Source organism: Rhinopithecus roxellana, chromosome 12 (genome assembly GCF_007565055.1).
Source record: "Rhinopithecus roxellana isolate Shanxi Qingling chromosome 12, ASM756505v1, whole genome shotgun sequence".
Classification (NCBI taxonomy): domain Eukaryota; kingdom Metazoa; phylum Chordata; class Mammalia; order Primates; family Cercopithecidae; genus Rhinopithecus; species Rhinopithecus roxellana.
In genome coordinates, this window is record NC_044560.1 from 122038758 (window position 1) to 122052287 (window position 13530).

The following is a 13530-nucleotide window of genomic DNA, read 5'->3' on the forward strand; positions in this document are numbered from 1 at the left end:
ACTCCAGCCTGAGTTACAGAGCGAGACCCTGTTTCTAAAAAAACAAAAAGGCAAGGAAGAACTCAAGAAAATTTCCCAGAATTGAGGTACACAAATTTCTAGATTTGCAAGAGCTATGGCAAAAAGTTGGAAATGACTGGAACACGAGGAGGTTAGTGACGCCTGCTGAAGGACCCTTTATGCCATTCCAAGGAGCTTACATTTTATCCTGTAAGCACTTGGGAGCCAGCAGGGATTTTTAAGAAGGGAATGACCAGATTAAATTGTATACAAAGAGGAGGTAGAAATGTGACAGGAGAATGAAAATGGTGTGGAGAGGACAGAAAATAATGGCAATGAGAATGGTTCCATAGATATTTCAATGGGTTAGGAGAAGAATGTTAAAGCAGATTTAAGAACTGTTTGGGACCTTCCGCCACGGCCGCCACTGGAGAGCAGTAGCCATGGCTCTACGCTACCCTAGGCCGTGGGCCTCAACAAGGGCCACAAGGTGACCAAGAAGGTGGGCAAGCCCAGGCACAGCCGCGGCCGCGGGCGTCTGACGAAACACACCAAGTTCGTGCGGGACATGATTCGGGAGGTGTGTGGCTTTGCCCCGTACGAGCGGCGCGCCATGGAGTTACTGAAGGTCTCCAAGGACAAACGGGCCCTCAAGTTTATCAAGAAAAGGGTGGGGACGCACATCCGCGCCAAGAGGAAGCGGGAGGAACTGAGCAAGGTATTAGCCGCTATGAGGAAAGCTGCTGCCAAGAAAGACTGAGCCCCCTCCCCTGGCTTCTCCCTGAAATAAAGAACAGCTTGACACACACACAAAAAACAAAAAACAAACAAACAAAAAAAAAGAACTGTTTGGGAGGTGGATTAAGCAGACCTGGAGCGATAAAGAAGTTTTGATGAAAAATAAAGAAAGTAGCAAGTGGTTTCAAATGTTTAACTTGGACTATGTAGTAAAAGTTGAAGTCAATAACCAAAATAGAAAATTCGGGAGTAGCAGACTTCAAGGAAAGAATTATGAATTCACTTTTGGGACATTTTAGGCTTGAGGTACTTGTGAGATTTCCAAGTGTAAATTGGTCTGAAGCCTAGGAGAATAGCTTAGGACAAAGAAGAATTTAGTTAGGGTTAGGGTAAGAGCTGGGATCTTACAGAAAAAGTTGAGATCACCCAGAACAAGTATATAGAGTTGAGGGGTGGGGAGGGAGGGAGGAACTAGGATGAAACCAAGTGACCACCAACAATTGAGGGGTAGACACACAGGGAGAAGCAACAAAAGAGACTGAGTCATACAAGAAGTGGAGAGTGTGGTCATACAAGCCCAGTGAGGAATGGAATTTAAGAAGGAAAAGCAAAACAAGGGAACAAGGAAAGAACAAAAGCCTTAGAAGAGCCCCACTACTAAGCTAAGACTCAGACCTCTTTGGAGAGGCAGTAGCTGCCTCAGGAACAAGATGCCTTCAGGTGATGAAGGAACTTGTCAAACGTTGCAGACCAGAGCTGGCTCATAGGACTGACTCACCAGAGGGCGGAAAAACTTGCCGGACTATGCAGGTAGCTGGATCTGTTTAGGAGCACCCCACTGGCTGATGGAAAAACTTGCTGAAGGGCACAGGTTGGCCGTAGCTGGTCAGTGAAGCAACCTGCTAGGTAGCAGAGGCAAAAGGATGCAGGGCAAAGCTGGCTGCTGAGGTGAGCAATACCAGCCCTCCTTCATGATGTCAAAAACCAGTTCAGTGGAACCAGGAAAGGAAGTATCTTTCTTCTTCTATGGCCTTGCAGTGTTTCTCCAGAACTCCCTATTGACAAGACTAATATCAAGAAGCTGACAAAGTAAACCTGTTTACAGGGTCCATCTCCAATATTAAATAGCAGGGCAAAGAAGGGTACATTTGGATCTGAGAAGCAATAAATTAATAAATGGCACAGTTCATCCCTTTGGCTTCCATATGCACCCATTTACATACATTCAAACTTCCATACAACAATAAAACGACTCCATGTTTCCACCTAAAAAGATTCAGCTATCCTTTATATAAGTAAATTTCTCACCATCTCCACAAAATGAGGAGACACAGAGTCCAGTCATTATATCCATCATTAGTTATACTAATGATGCAAAAGGAATAGCAGCTTTTGCACTGTTGGAATTTGCCATTTGATATTGGAATATACTCTTAAATAAATGTGGTTATGTTATACATTATTTTAATGGACATTCTCGCTTTATTTTATTTTTTTGCTAATGACTTATTACTTGCTGTTTATTTTATGTTTATTTTAGACTGCAGAAATGATGTTAGACAAAAAGCAAATTTGAGCGATTTTCTTATTCGAGTTCAAAAGGGTCATAAAGCAGTAGAGACACCTTGTAACAACAACACATTTAGCCCAGGAAATGCTAACACTAACGAACGTACAAGGCAGTGGTGGTTCAAGATGTTTTGCAAAGGAGGCAAGAGTCTTGAAGATGAGGAGCATCGTGGCTGGCCACTGAAAGTTGACAGTGACCAAAAGAGAGCAAACATCTAAGCTGATCCTCTTACAACTACACAAGAAGTTGACGAAGAACTCAATGTCGACGATTCTATGGTCATTTGGCATTTGAAGCAAATTGGAAAAGTGAAAAAGTTCAATAAATGGTGCCTCATGAGCTGACAGAAAATCAAACAAATTGTTGTTTTGAAGTATCATCTTCTCTTATTCTACCCAACAATGAAGTATTTCTTGATCAGATTGTGACGTGCAATGAAAAGTGGATTTTATATGATAATCGGCCATGACCAGCTCAGTAGTTGGACCAAGAAGAAGCTCCAAAGCACTTTCCAAAGCCAAAGTTGCACCCAAAAAAAGTCATAGTGACTGGTCTGCTGATCCACTACACCTTTTTTTTTTTTTTTTTGAGACAGAGTCTCAATCTGTCACCCAGGCTGAAGTGCATGGCTCGATCTCGGCTCACTACAACCTCTGCCTCCCGGATTCAAGCGATTCTCCTGCGTCAGCCTCCCAAGTAGCTGGAACTACAGGTGTGTACCACCACACCTGGCTAATTTTTGTATTTTTTTAGTAGAGATGGGGTTTCACTATGTTGGCCAGGCTGGTCTCGAACTCCTGACCTCAGCCACCTGGTTGGCCTCCCTGGGATTACATGTGTGAGCCACTGCACCCGGCCAAATCCACTACAGCTTTCGGAATCCTGGCAAAATGATTACATCTGAGAAGTATGCTCAGCAAATCAGTGAGATGCACCGAAAACTGCAATGCCTGCAGCAGCATTGGCCAACAGAAAGGGTCCAATTCTTCTCCACAGCAATGCCCAACCGCACATCGCACAACCAACGCTTCAGAAGTTGAAGGAATTGCGCCATGAAGTTTTGCGTGATCTGCCGTATTCACATGACCTCTCCAACTGACTACCACTCCTTCAAGTATGTCAACAACTTTTTGCAGGGAAAATGCTTCTACAACCAGCAGGATGCAGAAAAAGCTTTCCAAGAGAGTTCATTGAATCCCAAAGCACAGATGTTTACGGTACAGGAATAAATAAACTTACTTCTCATTGGCAAAAATGTGTTGATTGTAATGGTTCCTATTTTGATTAATAAATAAGTGTTTGAGCCTAGTTATAATGATTTAAAATTCATGGTCTAAAACTGCAATTACTTTTGCACCAACCTAATAATTTCACCTCAAATTTAGTGATGGTCCTGCTGAATATTCTTCCACCTAAAGACACAATTGTAAAGTTAACCTCCAACAACTGGTATGTATAATAATAAGGGGAAAAAAGAGAGTGAATGATAAAATAGTTAAATATACAAATAAACATACATATAGTAAACAAAGAGAAAATAGGAAATGGTACTACAGTCCTCACTTCTATAACTGACCATAGTTGATATCTACTACTTCCTTCTTCCACTAGCCATCTTGCTCTTTTATATTGTAGAGGTGAGCTGAACATTCCTGAAAGGTCCTCAATAGTCTTGTGCTTTTAAAAATTGCTACAGTTTTCTGTAACCTTAACTTTGGGTGTGAAAGTATTAAAAGTAGCCGGGTGCAGTGGCTCACACCTATAATCCCAACACTTTGGGAGGCCCAGGTGGACAGATCACTTGAGGTCAGGAGTTTGAGACCAGCCTGCCCAATATGGTGAAACCCCATCTCTTCTAAAAATACAAAAATTAGCCAGGGGTGGTGGCAGGTGCTTGTAATTCCAGCTACTCAGGAGGCTGAGGAAAGGAAATTGCTTGAACCCAGGAGGCAGAGGTTGCAGTGAGCTGAGATCATGCCATTGCTCTCCAGCCTGGACAACAAGAGCGAAATTCCATCAAAAAAAGAAAGAAAGAAAGAGGAAAAGAAAGTATTAAAAGTAGCTCCAGAGAATCCCCTGGTGTCAGAATCGTTCTTTCTGCTCTGTTGTATAGCAGCAACTCAATTTTCCCATTGTACTAAGGAAGTAATCATTGCATAAAGTAATTGTTTTATCTGCCTGTTGGTTCAGTGACATAGGGAGCCCAAACAGTCAAATAGAGTTTCACCTTCTAATTCAGTGGAATCATTGTTCTATTCCCCATTAGAAACTAAGATCTCCAAACCAACAGACACAAAGTAGCTGAAGGAGGAAGCAAAAATCTGGTGAGTGGGTTATTACGTGTAATAGAATAGTCACTTCCATCTCTTGATTTCAGGATTCTGGTTATGGAAGAGACAGTGCCATACAATGATACCTGATTCAAAGCATACACTGAATGCTGTAAGACAAAATCCCATCCTTTCATGGTGTCGTCTTGTGACCTGATCATCTATAGTCATTCTCTAAGACCCATCCAATCTCTGTAGAGGCCCAACAGGTGTTTCTGTTTGTTTGTTTTGTTTTGTTTTGTTTTGTTTGGAGATGGAGTCTCACTTTGTCTCCCAGGCTGGAGTACAATGGCACATCTCAGCTCACTGCAACCTCCGCCTCCTGGGTTCAAGTGATTCTCCTGTCTCAGTCTCCCAAGTAGCTGGCATTACAGGCATGTGCCACCATGCCTGGTTAATTTTTGTATTTTTGGTGTAGACGGGGTTTCACCATGTTGGTCAGGCTGGTCTCAAACTCCTGACCTCAAGTGATCCGCCTGGCTCAGCCTCCCAAAATGCTGGGATTACAGGCATGAGCCACTGTGCTCAGCTGAAACAGGTATTTTGAATGTGGACATCAAAGGCATCATCATCTGAGCTGTTTCAAGTCTTTGATGGTGGCACTAATATCTGCAATTCCTGTAGGAATGCAGTATTGCTTTTGGTTTGCTATTTTGATAGACAGGTTTAGCCCATTCTATCACAATGGTGCTCATAAACATGTTTCTGCCAATTATATGTTCAGGAGATAGGGAAACAACCATAGGATATTTCTGTGGACAAAGCAGTCCTACTTTAACTTAGGCTGAGATTCCATCTATCACCTGTCACCGATAGCCCCACTGTGAGCCACCTGTGTCATTTTGGATCTCAATTACTTAGCATCAATTCAGAGACAGTGCCTGTTAATACCTTAAAGGTCTGGATATTCCTTTTTTTTTTTTTTCCCCCTAGTGTACAGCCACCCTAGCAAATGGCGAAGGTCTCTTTGGATAAGGCCTGGAGAAAGACTTATAAAGTATTCTTATAGCTGGATGGAATATAATGTTGCTGGATCACTCCTTAAGGGAGAGAAGGCTCCCATTCAGTCAAGGGTTCTAGGATTTGTGAACTGGCTTAAGTATGTCAACTGGCTGAGAGGCAATGACTCTCCATTGTGGTAACTCAAGTCGGGATTTTGGCTACCAGACATAGGATAAGCTGCTCTGTTTCACTCCAAGGAACATCATAATTAATTGGTTAAAACCAAGGGTCCTTACGGATCTGTTATAGAATGAATGCTTATGTCCCCCCTACCACCGAAAAAAATCATGTGTTGAAATCCTAACCCCCCATGTGATGGTATTAGAAGGTGAGGCCTTTGGGAGGTAATTAGGTCATAAGGGTGGATCCCCCATGAATAAAATTAGTCTCCTTATAAAAGAGACCCCAGAAAGACTCCTTGCCTTTGCTGCTGTGTGAGCACACAGTGAGACAATAGCCAATCATCTATGAACTAAGAAGCAGGCCCTCACCAGACACCGAATTTGCCAGCACTTTGATCTTGGACTTCTCGACCTCTAGAACTGTGAGAAATAAGTGTGTGTTGTTAAAACCATCCAGTCTATGGTATTTTTGTTATGGCAGCCCAAACAAACCAAGACAGGGTCACAGCATCCTTATTACTGACAACATCTCCGCTGCCTTTTACAGTGATGCACCCACCTTGTCTTTCACAGTTAAGTGCTGTCATTTGATATCTGCTACTTGGGCTCATATCATTTCTAGTGAAATCTGGGAGTTCGTTTCAATGGCAGCAACTCATATGGTCATACCTTTCCCACAGAGGAAAGCAATCACAGTATGTATTACTCCATGCCCTAGTGACAGAAGTGTTTTCCAGGCCTCCTCAGGAGTTAGAGTAGGAAGATGAATGTGCAGTTTGCACATAATAAACTCACTCCAACTTTTCAATGCCTTTAAGTGTTTGGATTTCCTTCTTTACTTCATGCCAGTGAAGCTCCAGTGTCTCATCCTCATTAAACATATGTCACCACTGAGTTAAAATTTCAGTCAACCAACTCATAAAGTTGCTACAGTCATCTCCGTCTGCATACATTAACACATTAAACCTAGACTCTCTAGTAAGTGTCCCCAGTTAATTAATTCTACCTGATCAATTAATTCTACCAGTTATATTCTGCCTTCCTTGGTCTGACACCTTTAGAATCTACTACAAATGTTCTCAGGTTTCTGTTAACACTGTATATATTAGCCAAACCATGCAGTAATGGTGAATTAGCTATCTCTTCCTAGATCTTACTGTATATCTGATATGGTTTGAATTTGTGTTGCTGCCCAAATCTCACATCAAATTGTAATCCCCAGTGCTGAAGGAAGGGCTTTGTGGGAGGTGAACTGGATCATGGAGGCAGATTTCCCCTTGCTGTTCTCATGATATTGAGTGAGTTCTCATGAGATCTGGTTGTTTAAAAGTGTGTAGCACTACCCCTTTCTCTCTCTTCCTCCTGCTCTGGCCATGTAAGATGTTCCTGCTTCCCCTTCCATCATGATTGAAAGTTTCCTGAGGCCTCCCCAGTCATGCTTCCTGTACAGCCTGCAGAACTGTAAGCCAATTAAACGTCTTCTTTTTATCAATTACCAAGTTTCAGGGATTTCTTTATAGCAGTGCAAGAATGGACTAACACAATATCCAACTCCCTAGAGCAGACTGAGATTGGATCCTACTTATGATTCTAGTGGCAACCAAGTGTGATTGTAGTGATTCTTGAGGAGGATGCACATCCCTTTGCAAAACTGTCCCAGTTAGGTTGTTACCAGTTTTCAACCAAAGCAAGGCTAGTGTACGCAAACACAGGAAGACAAGCTATTTTCTTTGGCAAGGGAGGTTCATGGTGTCTTGGTTTGAGACAAAATTTTGTTTTGTATTTTTTTACAAAAACCCAGGGCTGAAATGGCAATTTGTTGGAGGCAGACACCCAGGCTTCTTTTATTTTGTTATTCAGGGATCCTCTACATGCAGTTTGCATCTTGTCCAAGATGCACTCTCAATTAAGTCTGGTAAGAGGGGCAATTATTGTGTAGATAATGCCCCTTCCTTTAAAGCTACCATTCTGAAGACACACATGTCACTTTCACCCACATTCCGCTGGCCAGAAATTAATCATACAGTCACAACTATCTAAAAGAAAGACCAAAAACAAAAGAATAAAGAAAAATTTTGTCTTTGTTCTGAGTACCCATGTGCCCAGTACAGATTTGGGGATAGTAATACCAAAGGAAGATAGAAAGAATAAATCCTGGGACTGAACAATCAGCAGCTTCTGCCACAAGTGTTAGGTTATAAAAGAAATCACATCAAATACGTTTTGGAAATTCTGTGTTAAACAAATGGGACCTCATCTTTTTCTTGACAGCAGAATATATGGTTATGCCGACTGTGAGTCACCAAGACTTCTTTGGCCATGAACGTTTTTTTCAGACTACTTTAAAGGACTAGTGTCTCACAAAATACATTTTGCCAAATACTACACGTAGCAATAAATACAAATGATTTTGAAAAAAAATCTCAAGAAAAGGCACAAGATTAATCTATTAATAATTTTAAAGGTGAATTATTTCGAGACATAAATAAACATATAATTTCAATATTATTTAAAATTTTCCAGACCAAGAAAAAGGAGAAAATGTTTGTGATTTATTTTACAGTGCTACCATAACCCCAATTCAGAGACCTGACAAATACAGCACAGAAAAAAAGTTACAGACAAATCTCACTTGACCAAAATTCATAAATAAAACATTAGCACACTGATTCAGCAGAATATTAAAGAGTTATCCACCACAACTATGTAAGATTTGTTCCAGGAACGTAAGAAAGGTTCAATATTAGGAAATCTATTACTACAACTTATCACATACATTTTCAAAGAAGAAAAACTATATGAACACCTTAAAAGGTGCCAAAAGGTTGAACATCATCTTTAAAAAATGATGCCAAAGGCATTTAATAATGTATAGCATATATTCCTTATGATTTAAAGATGTTTTAGTAATATAGGAAAGAAGGAAGAATACCTCTCTAACGTTTAAAAAAAAACAAAACGATATCAAACCACCAACAAATGTTGTATATTAATGTTGACACTCCAGGAATGTTCCTACAAAACTCAAAAACAAAGATTATCTGCTAACAATCCTATATTTTAACAATAGTTAACCTATTGTACTAGCAAAATAAACAGATCCTTAACACTGACTATGGGTGAGAATATGGGGAAATAGACACTTTCATCCACCTTTCTGGAGGCCAAGTTGACGACCTGTATCAAAAAGTTAAGAATTATTTGTACACCTTCAACTGAGCAATTTTCAGCTGTAGATATATCTTTCGAAGGAATAATCAGACAAGTTCACCTGTGCACAGCAACATGTATTGTAGCACTGGTAGGTCGTGAAATGAGAAAATCTGGGAAAAATCCAAATGTGCAATCTTAGAGGATTAGTTGAGGCATAGTTGTATTTGGTCAGGGTTTCATTGCCTTAACTTTGCCCACTCCTCTACCAGAGAAGGAGGGAGATTTGTGGGAAGTTTACCACTGCTCAGAAAGTTCTTCCTTAATCCTTCCTTCTGGGGTATTGCTGCCACCTGGAACAGGTAGGCAGGAAGCAGCCTCTCACTGTCTCACTATAACCAACACATAACACGTACTCTTGCCAGTTGCCCCCAAGTGTAACCTGAGTGTTAGATCACACTTTCCTAAGTCAATATGAATTTTTTAAATGCAGAAAACATACCAAGACATAGAGTTTATTTGACAAGATGAAACCTAGTAAGCTTTTATTTATCTTAGTTACCCCATTTAGAAAGAATACAGATTTAGGAGTAATGAAGCCTAAAATTTTGGAGAGAGGGGTTTTAAGAAAAGACAACTCTTGGCCAGGCATGGTGGCTCACACCTGTAATCCCAGCACTTTGGGAGGCTGAGGCAGGCAGATCACCTGAGGTCGGGAGTTCAAGACCAGCCTGACCAACATGGAGAAACCTGTCTCTACTAAAAATACAAAATTAGCCGGGCATGGTGTATGCCTGTAATCCCAGCTACTCGGGAGGCTGAGGCAGGAGAATGGTGTGAACCCGGGAGGTGGAGCTTGCAGTGAGCTGAGATTGTGCCACTGCACTCCAGCCTGGGCGACAGAGTGAGACTCCGTCTCAAAAAAAAAAAAAAAAAAACATAATTGAGGCTGGGTGTGGTAGCTCACATCTGTAATCCCAGCACTTTGGGAGGCCATGGTGGGTGGATCACTTGAGGTCAGGAGTTTGAGACCAGCCTGGCCAACATGTGAAACCCTGTCTCTGCTAAAAATACAAAAATTAGCCAGGTGTCATGGCGCACGTCTGTAATCCCAGCTACTTGGGAGGCTGAGGTAGGAGAATTGCTTGAATCCAGGAGACAGATGTTGCAGTGAGCCGAGATCGTGTGACTGCACTCCAGCCTGGGCGACAGAGCAAGACTCCATCTCAAACAAACAAAACCCATAATCGAGTCATATAAATCACGTGAAATTTCTAGGAATGATCATATATTTACTGAAAGCTTCTTCTTCTTGGGTTGAAATGAGAGATCTGAAGAAGAAAAAATAGACAAGTAACATAGCCATCAGAGAATATATAAAATTTTTTTGGGAGAATGAAAAGTGCATGTGTGAATTGAATATGTTCATACCTTCTTTCGGTTACACTAAAACATTACATCTAATGTCATGCTCTCTAATTTGTACATTAGATGATACATCTTTTCTGGGCCTCTAAACCATATTGTTCAGTCTCCCACATCCATCCACAGGAAAATTATGAACTAGCTATGCTTCTTAAGTTCAAACCATAACTCTCTCATTTTAACCCAACAAATATTATTTCAACACGTTACTCGTATGGTGAGTGGAGTCCTGGCCATGAGGACATTGGGACTCCTCACTAGAAAATATGCCTAGCCAGGAGAATGGCATAAACCCGGGAGGCGGAACTTGCAGTGAGCCGAGATCTGGCCACTGCACTCCAGCCTGGGCGACAGAGTGAGACTCCGTCTCAAAAAAAAAAAAAAAAGAAAGAAAGAAAGAAAGAAAATATGCCTAGCCACCTAATTATTAGACTGGTGCAAAAGTAATCGCGGTTTTCCATTGAAAGTAATAGCAAAAACCGCAATTACTTTTGCACCAACCTAATACTTTGTATTTATATTAAATTCACTTGTTTTTTATGCCACAAGTTCTATGGGAATCAGTATTTTTAAATATATAAAATTTGTTGGTTGACGGCATATTCAGACCTAGAAAAAAAATCACGATCTCTTTCCTCCCAGGAACAAAAGCTAAGAGCAGGTAAGAACCCAGAAAGTTACTCATCAGTGCAGAAGAATAGGCTTAGGGTCTTTCCTTTGCTGCCAGAGTAGTGCTGATTTCAGCATAAAGACATCCTTTAGTTGAGAGGCCTTGCCACTGATCAGTGATGTTCACTTTGGTTAATTAGAAATACTAAACTAACATGGGAATAATTCTGCTAGCCTAAAGGTGCATGAATAAATTATATAAAAGCCACAAGTAAACAGAACATTCACGTTAGCTTTTCTTTTCTTCTTTTCTTTTTTTTTTTTTTTTTTTTTTTTTTTTGAGATGGAGTCTGGCTCTGTAGCCCAGGTTGGAGTGCTCGGCTCACTGCAACCTCTGCCTCCCGGGTTCAACTGATCCTCCCGCCTCAGCCTCCTGAGTAGCTGGGATTACAGGTGCCCACCACTGTGTCCGGCTAGTGTTTTATATTTTTAGTAGAGACAGGGTTTCACTATGTTGGTCAGGCTGGTCTCGAACTCCTGACCTCGTGATCTGCCCGCCTCAGCCTTCCAAAGTGTTGGGATTACAGGAGTGAGCCATTGCGCCCGACCCACGTTAGCTTTTCTTTTTTTTTTTTTTTTTTTTTTTTGAGACGGAGTCTTGCTCTGTCGCCTGGGCTGGAGTGCAGTGGCCGGATCTCAGGTCACTGCAAGCTCCGCCCCCCGGGTTCCGGCCATTCTCCTGCCTCAGCCTCCCGAGGAGCTGGGACCACAGGTGCCGCCACCACGCCCGGCTAGTTTTTTTGTATTTTTAGTAGAGACGGGGTTTCACCGTGTTAGCCAGGATGGTCTCGATCTCCTGACCTCGTGATCCGCCCGTCTCGGCCTCCCAAAGTGCTGGGATTACAGACTTAAGCCACCGCGCCCGGCCAGCTTTTCATAATGGTTCCCATCTCAACTTCACAGACTTGAAAAGGCTCCAAAGTTCAATGTGATGGAAAGTCAGAATAAGACTCAACCGGGCTCATTCACACTTCAGGTACATAACTAGCTCTTGTGCAACAGACAACATGCTGCAGGGGTAAGGAATCAGTTTCCCTGAAATGTATTTTTCCCATGCTTTCATGTGTACTTACACAGAAATAACGGGTAAATTTTTGGTCAAGGATGCAGTTATGATAAGTTACTTTCCTATGATGATCCATTTTAGAGGCTTTGGTGAGATTGGGGGAAATATGGTGAACTACCTTTCTCTCAGGTCCCAGAAGGATAGAGTAGTGGTTCTTGCCAGAATGAATGTTCTCACAAAGAGGAGAACAGAACTCTCCTGATACGCTCTTTCTCTCCTCCCCTAAGGGGGACAACCACACACCTGGTTAGGGCTGCCCCTAAAAAGTAAAGGGTACTGGAAAAAATTTTTCTAGGGCCCCTACCCATATAAACAATTTAATTCACCCCAAGTCAGCATGTCAGCACCGTTTTGGTAGTTCAATTTCATGCAGTTCTATGAAATAAATGCCTTGTTGGGTAGGGAGTATCCAATCTCCAGGCCACCTTTCTGGAACTGGGACCCAGCCATGGAAGCCTGGAATTACCCCATAGCATGAGTCAGTTCCTCAGAATATCTGATCAACTTCATGCATGAGGTATAAATAAATAATTGAAAAATGAGATTTAAAATAATTCAATTTTTGGCCAGCAACAGTGGCTCACACCTGTAATCCCAATACTTTGGGAGTCGGAGGCGGGTGGATCACCTGAGGTCAGGAGTTTGAGATCAGCCTGGCCAACATGGTGAAACCTAGTCCCTACTAAAAATACAAAAATTAGCCGGACACGGTGGCATATGCCTATAATCCTGGCTACTTGGGAGGCTGAGGCTGGAGAATCACTTGAACCTGAGAGGCAGAGGTCGCAGTGAGCTGAGATCGTGCCACTGCACTCCAGCCTGGGTGACACAGGGAGACTTTGTCTCAAAAAAAAAAAAAAAAAATTCAATTTTCAATAGCATCAAAAAACATGAAATACTTAGGTATAAATGTAAAAGGTATGTGAAAAGTCTGTACACTGAAAACTACAAAACAGTTGTAAGAGATATATCAAAAGATCTATATAAATGGAGAAATATACCAGGTTCATGGATCAGAAGACACTGTCTTGTTAAGGTGTCAATTCTCCCCAAATTTATCTGCAGATTCAATCAGGTTAGTCTACCAAAAAAAAAAAAATTTTTTTTAAGTAGAAATTGACAAGCAGTTTTTTAAATGTATATGGGAACGCAAAGGACCTAGAATCTAAATGCAAAGGACTAAACAACCCTGAAAGGGAAACACGCTAGAGGACTCATACTACCTGATTTCAAGACCTGTTATAAAACTATAGCATTGGCCGGGCGCGGTAGCTCAAGCCTGTAATCCCAGCACTTTGGGAGGCCGAGACGGGTGGATCACGAGGTCAGGAGATCGAGACCATCCTGGCTAACACGGTGAAACCCCGTCTCTACTAAAAAAATACAAAAATCTAGCCGGGCGAGGTGGCGGGCGCCTGTAGTCCCAGCTACTCGGGAGGCTGAGGCAGGAGAATGGCG

At 41.8% G+C, this 13530-nt stretch overlaps 1 pseudogene across 1 annotated transcript; it reads left to right on the forward strand.

The window, feature by feature from the left end:
* The first annotated feature begins 443 nt into the window (after positions 1 to 443).
* On the forward strand, positions 444 to 799 carry LOC104662144 (annotated as a pseudogene). The gene has a single exon (XR_004052093.1). The product of XR_004052093.1 is annotated as a 60S ribosomal protein L36 pseudogene (transcript).
* The last annotated feature ends 12731 nt before the right edge of the window (positions 800 to 13530 follow it).